Here is a 26,627-nt window from a genome sequence, read left to right on the forward strand (position 1 = left end):
GCCCCAGCCAAGAAAGATTATGTCTTGTTATGAATAAAGAAGCCACAAGATAAGAATTTAAGGTATTCATTACAAAGACCATGCACAATATCAGGCTGGAGAAGTTTCAAACTGTGAAGGAAGCATTGTGCTAGTGCACTTTCCATGTCACCCTGTGTACACTTGTGTTGGATACAAGAGAGAGCTAGGAATAAAAATACAATGAACTCTTCAGTGTTTGAGTTACCTTTAATTTGTATGATCGCCACCTATTTTTAAAAATATTAATGTCATTCCTGTACATAGTGAGATTACATTTTTATTTTGAGGTTTTCAATCATAAATCAGAGTATCACAAAGCAATCAAAATCCAAAACTCATGGCTGAATATCACTCCACTATATAAAAAAACACATCTTTTTAATCCATTTATCAGTTGGTGAGCATTTGGGCTATTTGCAAGATTTAGCTATTACAAACTTTGATAAACATGGATACTCATGTATCACTGTGGTATGATGATTTAATACTTTTGGGAAGATACCAAGAAGTAGAATAGCTGAGTCAAATTATATTTTCTTTATTAATGTATACTTGTATTACATTAAATAAATAAATAAATAAATATTTTAAAAATCTGAAGCTCACTACAGCATGAGAATCTGTGGAACTAAGTGTAGAATTGTCTAACATTTTTTGTATTTTTTTCTAAAAATGTCTTCACAGAAAATTCACCTATCCTTGAGATATAAAATAGTAACTTAATTAGAAACTCGTTCTGTAGTGGAATGCTTTATTTCATACATAGATTAAATCTTTGGAATTTTTTTTTAGGGGGGGACCAGGGATCGAACTCAGGACCTTGAACTTGCGTGACAGGAGCCGGAACCACTGAGCTAAATCCCTGGCCCCTGGAAATGTTTTTGTGTTGTATTATAATATGATATTCAATTATTTGCACCCACTGCAACCAACACATTCCTCATAGTGCAATCTTACGTTTTCTTTAATACCCAGTGACTCTTACAGACCATCTCTCACTAATTCTATGATTAATTTTGCACCATTTTAACTATTTGAGAGTGAATTTTACCTCTGCAAGTCTAAGTTCAACCAACACTTTGGTATGGTTTTTGTTATTTGTAAATAACAAAGCTTCCTATATAATCTTTTTGTTTTTCCTGGGCTCTAACTCAGGACCTAGCATTTGTGATGCAGACAGGGCTCCACAGAGCTACATCCTTGTACTTCCTATATATAATTTTGAATATTGCTCGTGGCTTATATTACTAGAATTCAATATTTATTTATTCTATCAAGGTGAAAAAGAGGGCAGTTTGATATAAGCAGTGTTTTGTCCTGACAAGGAGGAAAACATAAGTTGATAAGACATTTCTTCTTTTTGATGCTAACATGCAATGATAGACAATTAAAGACTGGCAGTGAATATTAAGTGGGGATTTTGAATCGATGAGTGAAGGTTCTCTTTAGGGCATCTTTTACTTCTTCGTTACCCAGGCTGTAGATTAATGGATTCAGCATTGGAATCGCCAGGGTGTAAAACAAGGAGGCCACTTTACCCACATGAAAAGTGTGGCTGGGCTTGGGCTGCAGGTAGATAAACAGCAGTGTGCCATAGAACACCAGCACCACTGTCAGATGGGATCTACAGGCGAGGAAGGCTTTGTACCACCCCCTCGGTTGAGTTCATTCTGACAACGGCCACAGGGATAAACATGTAAGATATAAGAACAATTGGGAGGGAGGACAGCGAGTTACAGCTGGAGAAGACCAAGAGGATCGGTTCTAATGCATGCATGTCAGAGCAGAGCATGGCAATCAGAGGGAGGCAGTCGTGATAAAAATACCTGACGATGTTAGAGCCACAGTAGGACAAGGTAAACAACTTCACTGTGAACAGCAGTGGCACAAAGGTGCGGGAGAGTAGGGGACAATCACCAGCCCCCCGACACACTTTGTCTGCCTTGATGAACATGTACATGAGAGGTTTGCAGTTAGCCACACAGCTATCAGAGGCCATTGCCGAGAGGATGAACAGTCTGGTGGTGATGAAAATCTCAAAGAATGCCAGCTGGGAGGTGCAACCATGATAGCAAATGGTGTTTTTGTGTACTACAAAATTTACCATCATCTTTGGGCCAATGACAGTGGAGTAACCAAGATCAATTATTGCCAAATGTCTAAGGAAGAAATACATGTGGTTGTGTAGCTTAGAGTCCAGATGGGTCAAGACGACCATGCCGAGACTGCCCATCAGAATGACGAAGTATACCATGAGAAAGATTCCAAAAAGAGGTGAGGATTTTCAGTGATCCCCAAGATAATAAATTCAGTAACTCGAGTCACCTCATTACGACTGAGTTTATTCATATGGTTCTGCTTGGTAATCTGTGAAAAAATATCATCAACAAAATTATCCTTAAAATGCCATCTTCTAAGAGAGCTGGCAGTATGGTGTATGTGATGTGTAGATCTCTTTGCCTCAAATACTAAGTAGACTCTCCTGCTTCACATCAGGCCCAAATCACAGAGAGCTACATTCACACTCAACAAAACTTTGATGAGATAACACTTTAAATGGTGAGATATTTCAATGTGGTTGTTTTCAGGTGGATACAAATATATGCTTCTTTTCCCAAGTTGTTTTACTACATCAACAGAGCTATATATTTTATTTTACTTTTTAAGTTTTTCAAGTAATTTTTTTCATTGATTTTATTGGTATACATTTTAGGCATACAGTTCACTGACATTCGTTATTGGAAATTTGTACCTTTACGTAATCTGTCTTGGTTCTAATTTTTGTCCCTATTACCTTGCCCTCCCTTCAATTCTTCCACACCTCACTCTTTGAAAGACTTTGTTTCTAGCTTTTCCTTTTCTCATATTTACTCTTTTTCTTCTTTCCTTTCCCCTACTCCTCCCAAACAGACACTGGCTGTAAACAAATAAATCTTACCTTAATACCAATCATTATATTTGTTTAAAGAAGAAAAAGGAGAAAGACTTTAAAACTCCCTCTCGAATATATCCTTTAATACATCTCAGCTAATTTACTGATCATTAAATCCAGTACTCTATTATGACCATTTTGACTGTGATTATACATCGTTTATCCTCCCTTCATGGATAATAAAGTAAAAAGGTACCACAGAAGGAAGAATGCAAAAGAGTTTCAACAACTAAAGCATACACAGTGCAGGCCAGGCAATTTCCTAAGCATTCTACAAATATTAATAAGATCCACACAATACACTAAGAAGAAGGCAGTAATATACCATTAAAAGGCAAAGACACAGGCTCAGAGAATTGGATAATTTAATAAGGGTTACTTAGATTATAAGTGATGAGGGCAGGGTTCCTATACTGACATTCTACCTCAAGATTATAATCTCACACTGAATGTGTTGGTCCATTCCTGGAATCCCAACACTCTGGGAGCCTGAGGCAGGAGAACTGCAAGTCTGAGCTCAGCCTGGGAAATTAGCCACTTAGTGAGCCCCTGTCTCATAAATAAATGAATAAGTAAATATTAGAAGACATGAATCAGTAAGTCTGGAGCTCAGTGTGAAGGCCCTGTGTTCAATCTCTAGTACTACTATAAAAAAAGAATATAGGACCGGGGATTTAGCTCAGTGGTTTTGCAGCCTGCTGTGCAAGCACAAGGACCTGAGTTCGATTCCCAGTACCAAAAAAAAAAAAAAAAAAAAAGAATCTAATCTTATACACAGTCTAATAGGCCACCTCTCCATGAAGGACACTGAGGAGATGGGAAATCGGAATGTAATAGAGGGAACACCAGGCAAATGATGGTAGACAAAGTTCTGTTTAAAATAGATGCAGTAAGCTGGTAAGTAACTGATGAGTGAAAACTAAGCTAGTGTAAATAATGAACAACATGGAGTGTTGGAAAATGTACAAAAAGTTTGTCCTGAATTGTAATCCTTTGGAAGACAAAAAAGGTATGTAACAAGGGAAGAAATAGTTTTGCACATTTTAAGACCCTCCCTGATCCTTGGCTATAATACATTTTAAACTATATGCTCTTAGAAACTGTTAAAAATGAATGTTTCTATTCACTTCCTAGGGATCTGCTTTGGCTTCCTCTTGTCCTAATTATGACAGGTTGTTACAGAACAGATTCAAGTTTTCTTTTTCATCTTTGAGATGCATTCTGTTGAAAGTTAAATGTGATACGTGGATTAAAAAAATGTACCTAATTACCCGAGGGAGAGTAGTTTGCATATCTGTTAATTAGCTTCCAAATATTCCATTGGGAAAGTAACCTAATGTAATACAAATGTCAGGCAATATCACTAAACACTGGAAGTCATCAATATGCCTTTGTGAACATGTCAATTACACAATGTTATGAAATTGTTAAACATCCAGAAAGTAGGAGTAACTGTACCTTCCCCTAATCTACTACTGAGTATGTCAATGTGATTATGAAAGAAACTAACCAAAAAATTAAAAGGCAGAAAAAAAAGAAAGCAAACCACCCAAAGACTCTGGACTCAAGGAACAATAAAGCTACGGGTTTCCTGAATTTTCTTTAATCTCGTGTATACCAGACTGGAAGCAGAAGAAACCAGAACATGAGAAATGCTGAATACAGACAGCAAGTGTGCCCAGCTCTCACTACACAGGGACAGAGGCTGTTCAGGATGACAGAATATTTGTGAAGAACAGTCCCTCTGTTACCATCAAACAACATACAGCAAACTAGGACCCACTCCCACACACACAAATGCAAGCAAAGTGGGCTGCTGGGTCAGGGAACTACAGTGACTAATCCCATGATAGCAATGGAGAAAGGATGGAGAACCTGAACTTATTCCACCAAGCAGGGTTGAGTCACCTCCTCCTTTCCTGCCAGTGCATGGTCACAGAAAGACTCAAACGTAAACTAAAATAAGGGTCATTGTCTCAGCTCATAAGACAAAATTATTTAGGTTTCTGCTAAGTGAAAGAAGACAGCCACAGAGGACCACATATTTTATAATAAATAACATTGATTTGAAATGTCAAAAATAAAATCCATAGAGATGAAAGTAGATTGTTGGTTGCTTTGGGATATGGTGGAGAATTTTGAGGAGAAATAAGGACTGACTATGAATGGGCACATTGCATTTTGGAGTAATAAAATTGCTCTAGAGTTGTTCACCATGTTTTCATACTCTGAAAATATCAAACCTTTGAGATAATATACTTTAAATAGGTGAATTATCTGATCTATTATGATATTTACATAAATATTGGCAACCAAGAAACCAGTTAATTTTTTCACTAGTATTGATCTGATATGAGATTGATCTACATGTACCCTATTCTGAAAGCTGCAGAAATAATGTTTATTTAATAGGTACTAAATTTATCCATGGTCAGAAATATATATATATATATATATATATATAATATATATGTATATATATAATTTCAATACTTGGTTAAAAACTTGCAAATAGCTATGTACAGCCTATAGAATTGATAATGGGTTTGATAGACAATGAATACTAACATAAAAAAAGATTCTAAAATCAGCTTTTTCTAAGGCAGAAAAAAAAATATTCAACTTCCATTTTTTAAACTCTTGATGAATCTATTCAATTGCTCTGAGTGTTAAGCTAACATACAAAGCAATTGTGGAAATGTGTTATAAATCTGACTTGATGTTTTATCATTGCGTGTAGTGTCTCGTTTGTATCTGTTGGGTTTTAAAGAACACCACGCAAAAAGGGCTGCACTTGAGCATCAGGCATCTTACAGCAGTGAGGCCAAGTGAATGTAATTCAGAGTTGTGCTCTGTTGAGACATGGGAGGGGACGCAAGCACACACACTCACGAGGGCCATGACTGCCAGTGTTCTTGGGTGAGTTTCTCCCATTGTCAGCATGTAGCTTCTCCCCCTTCTTCACTGTTGAAATCTTTCTGCTGCACCACACTCCAGATCAGTTCCTCAGTAGTTTACTGGTTGCCCAGGGAATACTAAATTGTCATTCCTCCCAAACCTCCTTTTCCATTGATACCCTTTCCTCAATTAAGAAACTGTGTGCAGCTAGGGTTGTAGCTCATTGATGCAGTGCTGCACTAACATGTATAATGTCCTGAGTTCATGCAAAAAAAAAATAGAAATTTTGTGAAGATACAATTTAATATGGGAATATTAACATTGTTATGAAAAACATACTTCTAACATCACAGAGAATTTCTTGTTCCAGAAATAATGGTAGTGAAATTTATAGGCAATTTCCTGAATTAGTGTTTCCTTTCTCACTTGATTTCAGGAACTTCTTCAATGATAGATTCTGTATATTCATTATTGAAGTTTATTTTCCCAAAATTATTAGATGTCTCTGAATTATGTTATTCCTTGTCATGTCTCTCATCACAGTGGTTGGATTTTTTGGATGTTTTGATTAGGTATGAAAATACCCAAGACAGTGTACATCTTCCTGAGAAATATTGTTCTTATCTTGGTCTTTATGAATGACCCAGACTAGAAAAAACACAGTGCTCAGTCTTCAAAGTTTCATGTCAAATTCTTTCCTTCTGTATTGTATCATTTAAGTGCTATTGTTATGCATGTACTGGCCTGCTCAACAAATGATAACCCAAGGAGCACACCTGAATGAAAATGTTTTTCCTCCTAATATTGAAGTCTGGTGGCTTTCCTTTTTATTATTTTATTTTTGTTATTTTTTTTTATCTGACATGGCTTTCACTGGGAAATAGGGGTGGTGGCAAAGAGAAGACCAGCAAACACAAAGATAACTGAAATGCTTCCATATACAATGGTTTTCTGGAGAAGGAGAGGAAGAGAAGGGGGGGAGATGGAAAGAGAGAGACTTTATTATTTTAGTAGCTTACCTGTTACGTCAGATGGGTCCAGGGTCTAGGAGTCTCCAGACTCACCCTCACTGGGTCTAAAAAAGAAGAGGACTCAGAGAAGACCACTGCAAAGCCAAAGTACTTTTATTGTAGGTATTGCAGGAAGAGGTACAAAGGTCGCCCACACTAGGAGTGCAGTGCTCAGAGCTAAGACACCCCAAACCTGAGGCTTCAGTCCTGTTTTGTAGGTTAGAGGTCCCATCTCCACCCCCGCTGAGGGTTGACACTTGATTGATTACTAAATTTGTTGCTAGGGACCAGAATAAGGCTGAAAGGGGAATTTGGAAGGAGAACATTTTTGCAAAGGAACCTACTTACGGAGAGGCTTAGAGGGAACAGTGTAGCCACACAGAAGGGGTGAAAGCCTCAGGTATCAAAACCATGAACCACCAGCTAAAATAATCCTACCTGAGAATCCCGCTGTCCCTATGTACCCATATCAGAGATTGATATTTTTGTCATCATTTGTCTTTAATGCCACAAATATCTGAAGCACACATGAAATGATTAAAATCCAAGAAGAATATATTGTTGGAGAATCAATATTTTTCTTACTGACCTTTATTTTTGGGACATGGAACAATTTATCTCTTGATTTCTCCCTGGTAGAATTCCACTTAAAAAAAAATCATTCACCATAGCCATTAAACAAAACAAAAATTAAAAAAAAACTTCTCTTCAATCTTTGTTTCTCAAAAAGAATGGTTTCTCATATATCAGAAATCAATGAATTGATTTAATGTTTTATTTTTTAGTATTTTCCTAAGTACTTAATGTTAATGCTTCCTAATATCTTCCAGCTTCATGATTTATTACACATTTTCTTAAAATATTTGCATCCATCCACTTTGTGGTGGCTGTTTGAGCAAAATCTCTTGTCCAAGATAAGCTGAGAGACATATATATTTTTTGTGTGATGTATTTTTTGACTCAACGTTACTTGAATTAACTTTCTATGTTTGACATAGTCATAGTCATTTATTGTTATTTCATTCCTTCTTGAAATATTTAGTTAATAAATAAAATTGTATATGCTCAGGGTGTACAACCTGAAGATTTGGTATACATATACATCCTGTAGTGATTAGCACAGTCAAGTTAATTGGAACATCCATCAGCACCCATACTCTGTGTGTATGCTTGTGTGTGTGTGTGTGCACGCATGTGTGTGTGCACATACCAGTGTGGTGAGTGCATGCAGACTTCTTCTCTCATTAGATTCCAAGTCCGCAATGGAGTGGCTATGACCTTATTTACTTCAGTGTTCATTAGATGCCCAGCACTTACACAGGGTGTAATTGTGTCCTATGCCTTTTCTTCTCTTCTAATATGAAATGTGCCAAAGTGAGATTTTATGCTATTATGCTAAGAGGACATTATTGGTGAGGGAAAATGGAGTTTTTAGTAAAATTTACTTGGCAAAGCTGTTATGATAACTACATTAATTGAAACTTGAAAAAGGTTACACATAATGTTAAATAATATTGTTAACTCAGAGTTTCTGGTAGTTTGTATTTACTAGACCCCTGCAGTTAGGCTCCAGTCTCCTGCCCAGTATTTGATGCAGGCCTGAGAAATAAAACTAAAAGACAGAACTAGGAGAGAGAAAGTGAGGTGCCAGGATGACCAATGCCAGTGCAACCAACAAAGGCCCTGACCAGTCCCAGGCACTTTTATTGGCAATCAATTGGGGTAAAGGCAAGCTATGTGCAGTTTCAATGGAAATGAATGTAAACAAGGCCCATAAAGGACAAGACAAAGTACTCTCAAAGTAGGAACAGAATAGACAAATGTATGGTTGTAATTAGAACATTGTCCCTCAAGTAAGAAAGTTTTAGTTGTGGGAACGGTATTTGGGTGTGAGTTATTCCGACCTCAGCACATAGACTTCAGTTGGACTCTTTTCTATAAAAAAGCCAATTGTGGGGTTAGCTCCTCACAGCCTGCTTTGGGCATAATCAATATTACGGTCCTCTGCAGGTACTGAAATGGAATGGAACAGAGGACAAAGCAGAGACTGACAATCTCAAAGCTGGGCAGAGGCTGGTGGTCTCAAGGCTGACAATCTAGGGCTGATGGTCTCTTCTAAGGCTTGCCACTCCTGCTGAACCCACGGAGGTCACTGTGGCTAGAAGAGGAACTGCTGAGACACAGCTGCCTACCTCCTTGTGTCTTACAGATAAACTGTACAAACAACATTTACATCCACCTCCCTACCCTTTGCTAAACTCAGCTTCTGCAAAATTCTACTTGCTCCTCGCCCTAGCTAAAGAGAGAAATCTGAGAACAAGTGGAAAAAAGGGGCTCAGATTCGGGAAAATGACATCCAATGCATCCACTAGCTAGCGGATAAACCTGCCATTCCCTCCAGTTCTCTAAGGGCCACTCTCTTCCTTGGTCTGCCTGCCCTCTGAGTGCTATTTCAGTATGAGTATCTTAAAGGCTGATTTTAACTGCTTCAACAGTACGATGGTATTTATGCTCATGTGACAATATATTATAGATTTTTAAGTGTTTTCAATGAAACATATTCATTCAACATTCAATGGATTTTATTTTATCGCAAAGAATTTTACTTCATGATGGTGGAGTAAGGAAAATCTTAAGATTCCGAAAAATTGAAAGTAATACTATTTTCATGGAAAATGTGGTGACATGCAATGACTGTGTCCAAAATCAACTATATTCTTGTGAGCATCTCAAAGATTTCCTGTAATTCTGAAGATCTGACACCTTAAAGACATTTTCAAGGGATGGAAGAGAAATATAACATGGAATCCATGTGATTATTTCCTTTTTTTAAAAAGTTGGACAATTAACGCAGTCAAAAAATGAAGGTCAATAAAAATATAGTGAACCTGTGATATTACTTAACATTGAGAAATGTCAATATAGAGAAAAGGCAAAAATATCAATTCAACTGAACACAAAAGTTAAAGTTCATGTAATTACACCTCTTTTAGATGAATAGGAATGAATGTGCAAAACCCAACAAGAAGTTATTCAGACCATTAACTGGCATTAGAGCACAAATGAGCATTTTCATAAATGGATTCAAAATTGACCTTAATTTACATGCCCATGAGCATTAAGAAAATGGGCTAAGAAAAAGTGATAGCCCTTCAATATATATGGACTACTGACTTACAGTTAACAGACTCACACACATGTTAAAACAAAGACAGGGATAAAGGAATGCGTAGGATACCAAAGCTTGAAGTAGTTAGTATTTCAGTATATTTGTAAGACTTCAAATCAACACATAACATATAAAGAATCAATGTTGAATATAATTCCAAGGTATAGCAGCCAAAATTACAAAAGGTAAGGTGTAAGAATAGAGATAACATGCACACAGCTCTCACATACGAGTTAGAAAATGCAACTTACCCTGCAAGTGGTGATAAAAACAAGAGGACCCTTGCCAATTCCTTTGTCATTTTGACTGCTCCCAACAATGTCACAAAACACTTACTTTCTTTGTCACCAGTGGTTTTTATTCCATATTACTTTAATATATTTGCACTATAACTTTAACTTATGATGTATAGGATCCACATATCTCTCTCAAAAGAGGCAAAGTTATGTTTTTAATTTTTTTGTTTTCTTCATTAATCTGTATATGACAATGAAAAGTAGCTGGTATACGTAATATGATATGTAAATAAATGTTAAACCTATTTTTCCTTTTTATTTCTTCTGGATGCAAATAGCGAAGATTTATGATTTAATTCATAGGAATCATAGTTTACCAAAACCTACAATGATATTACATATGTTACTCCAGGTTCTTTGCAGGGCATATTTTACATCTTTGTTCCTCAAGCTGTAGATGAGGGGATTCAACATGGGGATGACCAGGGTGTAAAATATGGAAGCCACTTTGTCAGTGTCACTGGAGTGACTGGTCTTGGGCTGAATGTATATAAATGTCAGTGTCCCATAGAACATGGTGACTATGGTCAGGTGGGACCCACAGGTGGAGAAGGCCCTGCGCCTGCTCTCTGCAGACTTCATCCTGAGAATGGCCACAAAGATGAGCAAGTAGGACACAAGGACTACTGGGAGAGAGAAAACCATGTTAAAAGCTGAAAAAATCAGAATTATCACTTCAATTTCATGGATATCTGAGCAGAGCAAAGACAACAAAGGGAGACTGTCACAGTAGAAATGACTGATGACATTATGGCCACAAAAAGATGAAGAGAATATCTTTATGGTGACCAGAAGAGACACACATGTGCAGTAGAGATAGGGAATCACCACTAATATATGACATACCTTTTGTGACCTGATGATAGTGTAAAACAGAGGGTTACAGATGGCCACATAGCAGATAAAGGACATCACAGACAGAATGAAAAGCTCAATAACAATGAAAATTAGAAAGAAAGCCAGTTGTGTAGCAAAAAAAAATAGGAGATTGTATTTTGATCCACCACAAAATTTACCAGCATTTTGGGTTCCACAGCTGTAGAATAGCCAAGATCAGTGAAAACCAGGTGTCTGAGGAAAAAGTGCGTGGGAGTTTGCAGCCTGGGATCCACCTGGGTGAGGATGATCATCCTTAGGTTGCCCAGCAGAGAGGTCAGGTAGATGATGAGGAACAGGATGAACAGTGGAGGCTGCAGCTCAGGGCAATCTGTGATGTCCAGTAGGATGAACTCGGTCACCAATGTGAGGTTGGGCCCCTCCATCCAGGGCAATCAGTAAACCTGTTCTAGGTAGAGACACAAGCATAACCAAGAGCTTTCCTCTATTGTCACCTGGGAGCTTTTATAGCATACAAACAGTGTAAGTAGGCACTTGCAAATTTTCCACTTGATGATACTTGACACTAAATGCTTTTTTTTAACAAATAAAATTATGTGTACATAACATTAGAGTTAAAGACATGAACAATCAGTTTTAAACTGGGGTTGATTTCACTCATCAAACATCATTTTCCAAGTCTAGACTCATTGTGTCTGTTGCAAGTGGGAGTGGGGCTGCTACTGACATCTAAAGATTACAGACCAGTTAGGCATCTTGTTCTATCCAATGCCAATCTCTCAGTAATATCGAGTGCAAACAATAATACTGAAGTTGAAAAATATAAATAAGGTATATACATGCATTGCTGATAAATAGATTGATATGAGGCTATATAGCTATGGATGTGAAAGCAAAAATTTCCCAAGTGGATATTGAAGCTAAGTGTTGAATACATGTAATTATTTCAATTTTCTATATGATTGTAGTCTCATGATCCTTTTTGTAAATTGCCTTGAATACAAAGTTTCAGTTCTGGCTATATAAAATGTCTAGCCCCAAATTCCAAAAAATGAATAGAACCTGCATCCAAATGTAATCCTCAGAAAACTTTTGTTTCTCATGGCAGTTCAGCTAAAATTTCAATACACTGGACAGATATTGGACTTTTATATCAATAAAAACAATAAAAATTGATCACAGTGATATTCATATTAAGGTAAGTACAGAAAACACAATAAAATATATGTTTGGAATATGTCTTGCATTGTATCTTGATGTATGTTATATTCAAAGGGTTACTTTAAGTAAAATGTGCATATAACCTAAAAGTATTTGTATTTATATTTAAAACCAACATGTCCTGGCAGCGTATGGGGGAGTCAGTGAATTTCAAATGATTCCTTATGCCTCTGCTACATCTAAATCAAATCCCTAGTGCTTTCTTTTATCATTATTTTTGTTTTGTAAATTTGTGGCAGTATCTTACTTGAAAGTTTTAATTACACGTGTATGTGTAAATACTTCTGGACTATGAATTAGCTACACTGTCCAGTGTGTAATGATGTGGGAATGAGGGACAGGTCTAGAAGGATGCAACCTGTACCAGTGTTTCCCCATCCCCAACCCAATACATGACAAAATTCAGGCAAAGAATATGTGAATGTTTTGCATTACTTATCTTCTATTTTCATAAATATTTTCCAAGACTTTCATATGAATGATTTTATGGATACTGTATTGAAATATTCATCTTCTTCCAAGGGGATATTCATTGTAACTGAGGAATGCTAACTTATAAGTAGATAAATTCAATATATCATGCAAATAAAAGTAAATCTCAACCTATTAGGAGAAAAAAGTCATTAACATTGCTTTTATATAATAAGAGCACATGAAAAGTCCCCTGTGCTTACAGAAATATTATAACATAAACTTTTGTAGGATTAAAATAACTTTTATACCATAATATAGAGACAAAGCAAAATACACCATAGATGAGATGTCCATGTATCCCTAGGTATGATTTACAATATTATGCATGTAAGCAAAAGAAATTTCATCCAGTTATTATACAACATATAAAACAGATAAATGTATATATAACTGAAGAGAAATATAACTGAATAGCTTCAAAATTAAAATTAAAGCATTTTATGCAGTGGGAAGAATTTTAATGTAAAATAATTATTGATATGCAAAATAATGAGCTCAGGTAGTTTCTTTAAAAAGTGACAGGAAAATAATATTGTGTACAATGAAAGAGTGAAGGTGATCTCAGTGAGTTGTCAGCTCAAATAAAAACATAGAATTTTACACTATATATAAAGGTAACTTTATATAACGCTCACTTTAATCACTTAATATATTGTTTTTGAGATTGTCACCTCCTGTATTCCTGCTTTATCCCAAGGAACACACCATGCTTGTATCAGAAATATGGGAACATGTACTCATGGATAGTAATATTAGGAAAGCATTCAGTAAACTCAAGAAGAAAAAAAGAAAAAGAAATCTTGTCTCTTGTCTATTTCCTTTGGTTAACTTTGCAATTATCAATGTCAAAGCAAAAAGAAAGAAAATCACCTTTGATGTGGACATGTTTTATTGGTAGTTTAAAGAACAAATAAGCTTTGTCAGCTTTGGAGTTGTGAACAAAAAACCAGATTCTTTTTCATAGCTTTGCCTTTGTTGATTTTTGATTACAATATTTAAGAAAAAATACTCTTTGAAATAATTATATCTGCTTTTTGTCAAATGGCATTGAAAATCAAAATATATCCTGGAAGGTGTATTTTAACATAAAACTGGCTTCTTATAAATCTTTGACTCTTCAGTTAGCACTTTTCATATCTGAATGAGAGATACAAACTCTTCTATGTTCATTAACAAATGAGGAAACAATTATATGTACACCATAATTTTTATACTTATTATTGAGTATTATTTTCAGAGTCTCAAGAGTCTAGAGTAACTAAATAAGTATGTGCTTAGAAGCACATTAATACAAGCAGTTAAATATCTTGTTTTTCGTGATATAATAAAAACATTAAGACCCCTTTAGTTAGAGTTCATTGTCTCACAATTCTGGAAACAATTAGAGATAAAATTCCTTTGGAAAGATATTTTATAAGTAACTCCAGGATGTTTGAATGATGCATATACATATAATCTACCACACCATGTAAAATACTTTAAAAATTCTATGACAAAAGAAAGACAGGAAGTTGTATTTCTTTTTTTTTTTAGTTCTTTTATTGGTACGTTTTAGGTATACAATTTGTTTACATTTATCATTGGGTGTTTGTACCTATACATGATATATCTTGGTTCTTATTTTTTCCCCATTACCTGTGTGCCCTTCACACCCTTCCCTATTTACATAGATTTCATTTCCTTTTTTTTTCTTTTCTCATAGTTTTTCATTTCCCTCTTTTCCTTTCCCCTTCCCCTCCCTTCACTCCTTCGTTTTTGTACCTTTTTTCCTATTTCCAATTATCAATTATTCATTTTAATCATTTTAACCCTTGTTTACACTATCAGTTTCTCACACTAGAGAAACTGTTTGGTATTTACACATGCGTGTCCTATTTGTTTCATTTAAGAGTGGGGCCTTGATATGCATCCATTTAGCTATAAATGACTCTAGTTTTTCATTCTTTATGGCTGAGTGGTACTTCATTTTATTAAAAAAACACATTTTCTTTATCCAGTTTCCAGTTAATGGGCACTTGGGCTGCTTCCAAGCTTTAGCTATTACAAACTGTGCTGCTATGAACATCAGTGAACATATATCACTGTGGTTTGATTCTTTCAATTCTTTTGGGAAGATACCCAGCAGGGGAATAGCTGAGTCAAATGGGACCCATAGTCCTAGTACTTTGAGGTATCTCCATACTGAATTCCACAGTGGTTGCACCAGTCTGCACTCCCACCAGCAATGGAGAAGGGTTACATTCTCCCACAACCCCGCCAGCATTTGTTATTTGTTGATTTCTAGAGAGCAGCCATTCTTTCTGGGGTGAGGTGGAATCTCAGTGTTGTTTTCATCTGCATCTCTCGAATGATCAGTGATGTGGAACATTTTTTCATGTATTTGTTTGCTGCTTTTACTTCTTTGTCTGAGAAATGTCTGTTCATTTCAGATGCCCAGTTTTGAATTGGGCCGTTGAATTTGGGGGGTCTGATTTTTTTCAATTCTTTCTGTATTCTAGATAGTAGTCCTTTGAGGCACAGCTGCTAAAATTTTTTTCCCATATTGTAGGTTGTCTGTTAGCTCTGTTGGTGGTTTCTTTTGCAGTGAAGAAGCTTGTTAATAAGATGAGATCCCAGTTGTTGATTCTTTGTGTTAGTTCCCATGCTACTGAGGTTTTGTTCATGAAGTCTTTTCCTATGCCAATATCTTCAAGAGTTCTACCTAATTTATCTTCGAGCAAGTTTTTTGTTTCTGTCTTAATATTTAGATCTTTGATCCACTTTGATCTTAGCTTAGTGCATGGTGATAGGTATGGGTCTAGTTTTAATCTTTGGCAGGTTGAAATCCAGTTTTTCCAACACCATTTATTAAATAGGCTATCTTTCCTCCAATCATGGTTGTTGGCTCTTTTATCAAAGATGAGGTGGCTGTAGGCATTCTTGAATGGTAGCGAGCACAGAGTATAGACAACAAGTGGCAATGTTTTGCTAGGCTTTGACCTCAAATCAAAACAGAACACCATAAATGTGCCTGGCATATGGTGGTGATCGGTGCCCTAGCACCACATGAAACACTCTGTCACTGTTACCTGTAATGAGGGCTCTTTCTTGACTGACCCATGTTTTCTTATTTGGCACACTAAGAATAATTTATGGAGTTTTGCCCTTCAGCCTCTCCTAAGGAGAGGCTAAATCATTGGCTGATTATCCAGAAAGCCTCTAAGAGTGTAATAAAGTACCCAGAGACTACCCATTAATCAAGAACAATTTGTGCTCATTAGTGTACTAGGGTTCTCCAGGGAAATAAAACCAAAAGGGATTTATTAGAAGGGATTTGGCACAAATAATTATTACCTCTGTTTTAACTTTTTAAAATTAATCACCAGAGCATATAGGGAATCGTATATTCTAGTAACAGACTTATTAAGACATTCCCACAAGTGTTTGTCTTTATGAAGAATTTACATGGACTATTTATGTAATCATGAAAATTTGTAATTAATTAAGAAATTATGAATGATTCTCCTGTTTTGGATGAAGAACCAGAAATGTGGGGAATTTCTGGAATAGGAAAATGAGGACTTCTATGAAGAACTCAGATATAGTTTAGATCAAAGTGTCCCAAATGTATAATATGTTTAGTGGTGGGGTTTTAGACAGTACTGGATCATGAGGGAAGTGATTCTTTCATTGATGAGTTCACAGCTCAGTGTTCTAGTTACAGGTAGGGCTCATTTGGAGGATGTAGGTCTTTGAAGATGAGCCTTAGAAGGGCATCTCCTGTCCCAGCCCCCTCCACTCCCTGTGGTTCTTTCTTGTCCTCTCTGCTTCCTCCTTGCCTGGTTACAACTCTGCCCACTACACCATGCCTTTCCACCATGATGATTCTGCCCTGGAGCCAACACCAACTGAAATATGTGAAACAATGTCCACAAAGCAATCTTTCTCTTTCAGTTTGTGTATGTCAGGGTTGTTGTCCCATCAGCAGGGGTGACTAATATGGCATCCCTCAATGAAATCCATGAAAACACTGATAAATATTCTAAAGAATAAAACAGTCATAGAACTCTGAAAACCAGCAATGCTATAGAAGATTTGAGGTGCTCTGACAACCAGTTTGAGCTGAATGAAACCTACACTACAATGCTTAAGGAAACAATAAGTTAGTGCAGATTTTTCTCAATGTTAACATTCCTAATATTTTGGAATGGATAATTTATATGTGTTAAGGGCTCTTCTGAAACTCGGAGGTAATTATTGGAACACACCTGTCCTCACTGCACTCCATAATAATATCATTCCTTATACTTCTCTATCAGCCCTAAAATCAATACTATCTGTAGACATTGCTAAATGAAATGTATCCTGCGAGTGTGGGGGATATCCACTTGGAGCTGCTAGTTTACAATTCATTGTAATTTAATTGGAAAATATTATTAAATTTAAATCAGAATAAATTACCAAAATTTGCATTCAAATATGTGATTATAATATCCTTATTAATAAGCTATTAAAGTAATCAAATAATCTTATACTTGGATGACTGGATGCCTGCATTTTTGTCTATTCTTAGCAAATAGAGTTGTGTGCCCTCAAATGAGATAAAAACATTTTAAAATGTATTTTTTGTGGGAAATAGCATTTGATATCAAGTGTTATAGTATGTACCACATGGGAACCATAATTTTAAATAAAATTTGCATAAAATGAATGCATGGAATGATATTTATGATAAACATTTATTTATTGAGTCTTATTAATAAAGAACAAGGGATTCCAATAATTTTAATTTATTATTTTTCCCCTACCCCTCCCACTAACCCCTCCCCTTTGTCTCTTTTCTTCCTATTTCATATTATCACATTATACCTTTTAGTCCTTATTTACATTTTCAGTTTCTCACACTAGAGAAACTATTCAGTATTTACACGTGTGTCCTGTTTATTTCACTTAAGAGTATTGCCTCAATGTGCATCCATTTAGCAATAAATGTCTCTAGTTTCTTATTTTTGATGGCTGAGTAGTACTCCATTTTATAAAAAACCACATTTTCTTGATCCAGTCTCCAGTTGATGTAACTTTGGGCTCTTTCCAAGTTTTAGCTGTTACAAACTGTGCTTCTATGAACATGGGCACACATATATCACTGCGGTATGATTCTTTTAATTCTTTGGGGAAGATACCCAGCAGGGGAATAGCTAGGTCAAATGGGACTTCCAGTCCTAGTTCTTTGAGGTATCTTCATACTGATTTCCACAGTGGTTGAACCAGTCTGCACACCCACCACAAGTGGAGCAGGGTTCCTCTTTCCCCACAGCCCCACCGGCATTTGTTATTGGTTGATTTCATGATAGCAGCCATTCTTTCTGGAGTGAGGTGGAATCTCAGCATTGTTTTCATTTGCATCTCTTGAATGAACAGTGATGTTGAACATTTTTTCATATATTTGCCATGTCTACTTCTTTTTGTAAGAAAAATCTGTTCATTTCAGATGCCCATTTTTGGATGAGGTCTTTAAATTTGAGAGGTCTGATTTTTTAAAGTTCTTTATAGATTTGAGATAGTAGACCTTTGTCTGAAGGACCACTGTTGAAAATTTTTTCCCACATTGTATGCTGTCTCTTCACACTGCTGGTGGTTTCTCTTGTTTTGCAGAGGCTTTTTATTAAAAAGAGATCCCACTTGTTGATTGTGCTAGTTCACGGGCAACTGAGGTTTTGTTCATAAAGTCTTTTATTACACCAATGTCTTCAAGAGTTTTACCTAACCATTATTCCAGGAGGTTCAGCATTTCTGTTTTTATATTTATGTCTTTAATCCATTTAGATTTTAGTTTAGTGCATGGTGAGAGATATAGTTCTAGTTTTAGTCTTTGGCAAGTTGAAACCCAATTTCTCCAGCACCATTTATTAAAGAGACTATCTTTCCTCCAGTGAGGGTATTTGGATCCTTTGTCAAAGATGAGGTGGCTGAGTGTGTCTGGAGTTGTTTCTGCATCTTCTAATCTGTTCCACTGGTCTTCAGGTGTCTTTCTTTGCCAGTACCATGCTGTTTTTATCACAGTAGCTTGGTAGTATAGTTTCAAGTTGGGGTTTGTAATACTCCCTGCCATGTCTCTCTTACCTAGAATTGCTTTAGCTATTCTGGGTCTCTTCTTGTTCCAAATGAATTTTTGGATTGTTTTCTCAAGGTCCGTGAAGTATGCTGCTGGGATTTCAATTGGGATTGCATTTAATCTATATAGCAATTTTGGAAATACAGTCATTTTCACTATGTTGATCCTTCCTACCCAGGAGCAAGGGATATCTTTCCATTTTCTGATATCCCCTTCCATATCTTTATACAAAGTGTTATAGTTTGCAGAGAAGATGTCTTTGATTTCTTTTGTTAAGTTGATTCCTAGGTATTTCAGTTTTTGGGATGCTATTGTGAAAGGAATTTTTTGCCCTATTTCACTCTTGGTGAGTCTGTTGTTGGTGTAGAGGGACACTATTGATTTTTGTGTGTTGATCTTTTATCCAGATATTTACTGAATTCAATTATTAAGACTAGAAGAGTTTTGGTGGAGTGCTTGGGGTATTCTATGTAGAGTATCATGTCATCTGCAAATAATGACAATTTTACTTCTTCATTTCCTATCTTTATTCCATTTATTTCTTTCTCTTGTTTAATTGCCATGGTTAATGTTTCCAAAACTATAGGAGTGGTGGTAGTGGACATCCCTGTCTTGTTCCTGATTTTAGTGTGAAGGATTTCAGTTTTTTACCATTTAGGATGATATTGGCTGTTGGTTTTCATTGATGGCTTTTATCAGATTAAGGTAGAGATCATCTATTCCAATTTTTGCAGGGTTTTTTATCATAAATGCATGTTGGGTTTTGTCAAATGCTTTTGCTGCATCTATTGAGATGATCATATGTATTTTGTCCCTAGTTCTATTGATATAGTGTATTACATTGATTGATTTTCATATGTTGAACCATCTCTGCATCCCTGGAATGAATCCCACTTGGTCAGGGTGTATGATCTTCTTAATGATCTGCATTGTGTTTGTCATTATCTTAAGGACTTTTTCATCTATGTTCATTAGTGAGATTGGCCTATAGTTTTCTTTTTTGGTTGGGTCTTTCTCTGGTTTGAGGATCAAGGTGATATTTGCTTCCCAGAATGATTTTGGAAGTATTGCATCCCTTTCAATTTCATTGAAGAGTTTAAACAGTAGTGGCAGTAGTTCCTCTCTAAATGTCTTATACAATTCTGCGTTGAAGCCATCAGGACCCGGGCTTTTCTTAGTTGGTAAGTTTCTAATAATGTTTTCAATTTCGTTGATTGGTATTAGGCTGTTTAGAATTTTTAGGTCTTCTTCATTCAACTTTGGTAATTCATATGTGTCTAGGAATCTGTCCATTTCTTGTTTTCCATCTTATTGGTGTATAGGCTCTGGAAGTAGGTATTGATGATCCTCTGGATTTCTGCTGGGTCTGTTGTCATTTCACCCTTTTAATGCCTAATTGCGTGGATTTCGGCCTTTCTTTCCCTTTTCTGATAAGGTTAGCTAAGGGTTTGTCAATTTTATTTATTCTTTCATAGAACCAACTCTTGGCTTCATTGATTTTTTTGTATTGTTTTCTTAAACTCCATTGCATTGATTTCTGCCTTGATCTTTATAATATCCTCCCTTTGGGTTTGTCCTGCTCTTTTCATTCTAGAACTGTGAGGTTCAGCATCAGGTTGTTTAATTAGGCTCGCTCTGTTTTTCTAATATGATTATTCACTGCTATGAATTTCCATCATAAGACTGCTTTCGTTGTGTCCCATAATTTCAGATATGTTTTATTGTCATTGTCATTTATTTGAAGGAACTGTCTGATAGTTCTTTAATTTCCTCTGTAACCTATTGGTTATTCAGAAATGTGTTGTTCAATTTTCATATATTTATGAAGTTTTTGCAATTTATTTTGCTTTTGATGTCCAATTTCATTGCACTATGGTCTGATAATATACAGGGGATAACTTCAATTCCTTTGCATTTACCCAAATATGTTCTATGAGCGTGCATGTGGCCTATTTTGGAGAATCATCTGTGTGGAGCTGAAAAGAGTGTGTATTCTGATTTTGTTGGGTGGAACACTCTGTAAACATCTGTTAAGTTCATACGTTCAAGAGTTTGACTGAGTTCTAGTATTTCCTTGCTTGTTTTTTGTCTAGTTGTTCTATTTGTGACAATGGGGTATTGAGGTCCCCCACTACTATTGTATTAGTTCTCATATGGGTTTTCATGTCCATTAGTATTTGTTTTATATAGTTGGGTGCACTCATGTTTAGTGCATAGATATTTATGATTTCCATCTCTTCCTCTTAAATTGTTCACTTTACAAGGATATAGTGTCCTTTTTGTCTCTCTTAATCAGCGTGGGTTTGAAATCCACTTGGTCTGCAAAGAGGATAGCTATTTCTTTTTTGGGGATTCTTGTCACATGGAGTATTGTTTTCTACCCTTTAATTTTCAGTCTATGAGTTTCTTTTTGAATTAATTGTATTTCTTGTATGCAGCATATTGTAGGATCTTGCTTCTTTACCCATTCTGCCTATTTCTTTTGATTGGTGAGTTGAGACCATTAACATTGATGTTTATAACTGATACGTATTGAGTTATCATTGTCATGACTTTTTCTTTTTGTTGGATCCTCCTCCTTTGCTTTTAATTTCTTGTCTTGGCTGGTGGATTCATTCTGATGGGCTTCCTGTGGTTCTGATCCTTGTTGTCTTTTCCTAGGATTTTGTCTAAAATTTTTTGAAGTGCTGGTTTGGTATTCATGAAGTTCCTAAGGTGTTCTTTGCAATGAAAGTATTTTATTTCACTATGAATTTTGAAAGATAGTTTTGCAAGGTACATCAATCTGGGTTGGAGGTTGTTTTCCTTTAGGGCTTGAAACACATCACTCCAAGCTCTTCTTGCCTTGAGGGTTTGCACTGAGAAGTCTGCTGTGATTCAGGTGGGCTTTCTTTTGTATGTGATTTGTTTCTTTTCTCTAACTACTTGTAGAATTTTGTTCTTCTGTTGGCTTTCTGCAATCTTAACAATTATATGCCTATGTGTAGATTTTTTTCTGATCAAAGCTAGTTGGAGTCCTATATACCTCGCTTATCTGTATGTCAAATTCTTTTATTCTTTTCCCCAGCTTGGGAAGTTTCCTGCCATCACTTTTGTTTTCAGTTTTTTTACGTCATCTGCACTCTCTCCTGTTTCTTCATTGACTCCAATCAGTCTTATGTTATTTTTCTTTGCATCATCTAGCAGCTGCTGGATTGACTTCACATGGTCCCTTAAAATTTTAAAGAATTTTTTTCTTTTCCTGGTCACTAATTGCAATCTTATCTTCTATATCTGAAATTCTGTCTTCACATTGGCTCATTCTGCTGCATAGACTTTCAATAGAGTTTTTAATCTCCTGGAATTCTGTTTATATCTGTTTTATGGATTCCAATTGTTTCCTATGTGGGCATTCTATCATGTTCCTCAGCTCCTCTATTTTTTTATCTGTATCCTCTCTAGATTTATTAATCATGTCTTGCACTATGGGCACAATCTTTGCTCTTATGTGAGAAATTATCTCTGATTTCATTTTTTCCAGGTCCTCTTTTGTTGCTTGTTCGGGACATCCAGGTGGTTGAGTATCAGAGTGTTCCATCTTGTTTTCCTTTGGGGTTGCTGTAGGTGATCTGGAAGTCTGGATCTGTGGCTTGTTTACCTTTCTTCTCATTTTGACATGGGTGGAGCATGTTCCTGGTGCCCACGTGGCTCACCTCCTCTGTGCTTGGAGCCACAGCATGCCTACCCAGAAGCCTTGTCATGCCTGGGCACCATAGCATGCTGATTGCACTAATTTTATTAATAGGGAGAAAAACAGATTGAAAACTAAGCATGCTTTGTCTTTGTTTACTGAAGTAATTTCTTTTTTCATGAACAAGAAACCCTGGATTTTATGGATGATGATGTCCCTCAGAGCCTCTTCCCTGCCCTTTTCCTGAAGCTGTAGATCCAGGGGTAGAACCAGGTGCTCAGCATGGGTCAGAATCACTGTGGGGGAGATCGACACCCACTTCCCTTTTTGAGGGTTCAGACAGAGCCTGGTTTTTCTTTGGCATGCTATGGCACCACTGAGCTAAATCCCCAGCCCCAGAGCTTGGTTTTAAGCACAGAGAGGACAGAATGCCATAGAGCATGCTGCTGTTGGAAAGGCAGTAACTGAGGTGAAATGTAAGAAGCAGTATCACAAGTAGGTACAGCTATTAGGGTAGCTACAAGCTGAATGCAGAATTCTAGAGATGTTGCAACCTGCAGCCAGGCTTACAAATGGCCACAGAAGCCAGTAGCTAGCCCCAATCCATCACAAAGGCCAGAAAAGAACTGAGCGTTACATGCTAGAAAAACATTTTCATCATGCAAACTTCGCTCATATTTCATTTGTAATGATAGAAGCGTACCAGAAATGAGCAAGAGCTAGGTGAAGGAAGAAGTGCATTGGTGTGTTCAGTCTTGTATCCATTTTATTGTCCAGGATCAAACCTAGGCTGCCTGGTACCAAACAAAAGTTAACGGATAAGAAAAGCACAGAGAGGAGCACGCTCTTAGTTTTGTATAGTATCCTCCTATCTTAGGGATACTACTACATTTCCATTTCCTGTAATAAATCATGTTTGTACAACCACTTTCTATTTACAGTGAGAAGGGTAGTGTCTAGATATTTATGGATAGAAGAAGATGCCAATGCATTGTTTAGTTACGATAGCCATTAGTTTTAAACATAAACCATATATTTAAAAGTGAGTTAATGGAAATAACAGATGGAATTTAAGTGTAGTGATCTACAAAAAGAGAAAGTACAGACATGCTTAGGAAATATTCTCTGAATGCTTTTAAGAAGGAAATTCTGAAGATTAAGGAAGACAGTAAGAATTTCTTTCACATTTGGCATGGTGTTTGGTTGAATATTGTTCCTCTACTTCCAGGTTGAAATTAAATCAAATATGTTCAAGGATATTCTCCATAATACAGGTACATTGCTAGTTAACAGTTTAGTGAATTAATTTCAAACAAGGATAATTGTTGTTCAGTGGAAATGCCCAGCATAGTTACATCCATCAATATGAAAAGTACTACATCCATTTTTTTATCAAATTGAGTTAGACAGTGATATTTAAATTCAAGAAATGGGTACTGCATTTAAATACTTTGATTTGAAAATTAAAAAGCTACTCCTGTGTATAATAAATCTCATTAAATCCAATCTGTTTCACTTATGAGCCCTGGTTTCACATAATTTCATAGTCAACCTCTCCTCTTAAATACAAAATCTGCTGATTGGGACCACCTTAATTAGCTTAGCATATTCCACATTTTAATGGAAGACATAACTAGAAAATTATTCCATGCTATAAAACTTGGGTCTTTATATTAAAAAGGTACTATTATTGGATATATTTACCTTAAAGCTTCAGAAAACAAAAAAATAGGTACAGATACAGATATAGTGGTACCACAGCTCATAAACTTAATCCTTTCCATGATTCTGGTCCCAAACTGAATTGGAGGAGAACCAACTCAAATTTGCCCATAAGGTAAACATTGAACCTAACAATTGAATTTGATCCTGTTTTCATCCAATTCAGCTTGCGACCAAAATCATGGAAAGAATTAAATTCTTGAACCAAGGCACCAAGATACATATATACTGGTGCCTTGGTTCACAAACACCCCCCCATGTGTGTGTATATATATATATATATATATATATATATATATATATATATATATGGAGAGAGAGAGAGAGAGAAACACCAAAAAATGTATACACACTTCAGTAGTCTGCTGTACTAATGAATGTTTGAGTGCCTCTTGTGACTGTAGAAGCCTAAGACAACCTTTATTGATCTCATGATGTCTCAATAAATTTAGCATTAAACTATTTATGCAAGTTTTTCTTCTGATGTATGCATTTTTGGCATACTATTTAATTAAAAATAAACTGAAGTTCTTTGAATTTATAATGTCCCAAATCCTACCCTCTTTTAATTTGCAAAATGTCTGTAAACCCATAGGCAGCCATCTTACCATTTTTTTCTGTTGCATAAAGACAGCACATCTAAACCATATCTTCACTTATGTGTAAAGCTCTAAATCTACATAAGCTTATAGTGGTTGCAGGGATTTGTCATGAATCTCTTTAAGGCAGCCTGCACGTCCTTGTTGCACAGGCTGTAGATCATGGGGTTCAGCATGGGGATCACCAGTGTGTAAAATACAGAAGCCATTTTATCAGTGTCTAAGGGATAGTTAGTGCGGGGCTGCAAATACATGAACAATAGTGTCCCATAGAAAACCGCAACCACCGTGATATGTGACCCATGAGTAGGAAAGGCTTTTTTCCTTCCTTCTGATGACTTTATCCTTAGAATAGACAGAGCAATGTTGAAATAAGAATTTAGAACTATTGTCATGGAAAATACAATGTTTGAAGCTGTAGCTATAAAGACTATTGTTTCTGGAACAGGTGTATCAAAGCAGGACAATGTCAACAGAGGCATAATACCACAGAAAAAATTATTGATGACATTAGAAGAGCAGTAAGACACGGAGAATACACAAGGTGTAATGACAACTGCCCTACCAAAGCCATAGAGGTAGGTGAAGGACACCAGCAGCAGGCAGACTTATCAAGACACCACCGCCATGTAGTGCAGGTGGATGCACATGGCCACATAGCAGTCATAGGTCATCACGGCCAGCATGAAGACCTCGGCCACATGAAAACCAGGAACCCCCCCAGCTGAGTGGCACAGGCATAATAGTAGATGGTTTTCTTCTGTGCTAACAAATTGCTCAGCATTTTGGGGGCGATGATGGTGGAGTTGCCCAAATTGATGAGAGCCAGATGTTGGAGGAAGAAGTACATGAGGGTCTACAGTCAGGGGTCTACACTGGTGAAGGTGATGATGCCCATGTTCCCCGCCATGGTCAGCACATAGATACCCAGAAAGATGAGGAAGAGGGGCACCTTCAGCTTGGGGCAGTCTGAGACCCCTATGAGGATGAACTCAGTGACCTGGGTCATGTTTCCTGGGGCCATGCAGGTGTTGGAAATTCATCTGTTTAGGGAAGAAAAGAAGGAGTAAGGAATTTAAAGATCTTTTCTATGTACGTTATTAGATGACAACGACAATTCCTTGAGTGAGAGAATAGCTCAAACCTCATCTTAATCTACCTCAGCTAGTAAGCTTGAAGTTCTGGGAGAAATAATTATTGTATAGTTTCCCAAGGTTTCAGAGAGAGAGGGAGAGAGAAAGAGAGAGAGAGAGAGATAGGGAGGGAGGGAGGAAGAAGAAGCAGCGGAAGAAGAAGTATAATAAAATGATGATGGTCCAACTTCATGCAATATTCTGAGGATTTACTCCCTTGGAATTGGATGAAATTTTAATATATTCTTAGCTTTCAAACACATTTGTGGAAAAGACATTTGGATTTGATGGTTGTGGTATTATTGGAGGACAAGACAGATATAATGGGGAACACTGTGATTGGGTTATACTTTAAACTGGAGAATTAATACATTCAGAAACATCATAATAATTATTTAGATTTTATTCTAAGTGAATTATATGCTATTGGGAGAATTCAAGGTCAGGTAGGCAAATAACATGGTCATGTTTAAATTTTATAAAATTGCTCAAGATGTTAAGTAGATAATGGATTACTGAACTGGAAAAAAGTAGAGGTGGAATATTATTAG

The 26,627-nt window shown here is 36.4% G+C and overlaps 3 pseudogenes; all 3 read right to left on the reverse strand.

Moving 5' to 3' along the window:
* Positions 1–1,428: 1,428 nt before the first annotated feature.
* LOC101720416 (olfactory receptor 8K1-like) lies at positions 1,429–2,370 on the reverse strand (annotated as a pseudogene).
* An 8,262-nt stretch (positions 2,371–10,632) lies between these two features.
* LOC101723824 (olfactory receptor 8K3-like) lies at positions 10,633–11,588 on the reverse strand (annotated as a pseudogene).
* A 13,432-nt stretch (positions 11,589–25,020) lies between these two features.
* On the reverse strand, positions 25,021–25,967 carry LOC101719722 (olfactory receptor 8J3-like; annotated as a pseudogene).
* Positions 25,968–26,627: the final 660 nt, after the last annotated feature.

The sequence above is a fragment of the Heterocephalus glaber genome, unplaced genomic scaffold (genome assembly GCF_053883595.1).
Source record: "Heterocephalus glaber isolate CG9 unplaced genomic scaffold, H.glaber_assembly_v1.0 deba00000896, whole genome shotgun sequence".
In the NCBI taxonomy this organism is placed as follows: domain Eukaryota; kingdom Metazoa; phylum Chordata; class Mammalia; order Rodentia; family Bathyergidae; genus Heterocephalus; species Heterocephalus glaber.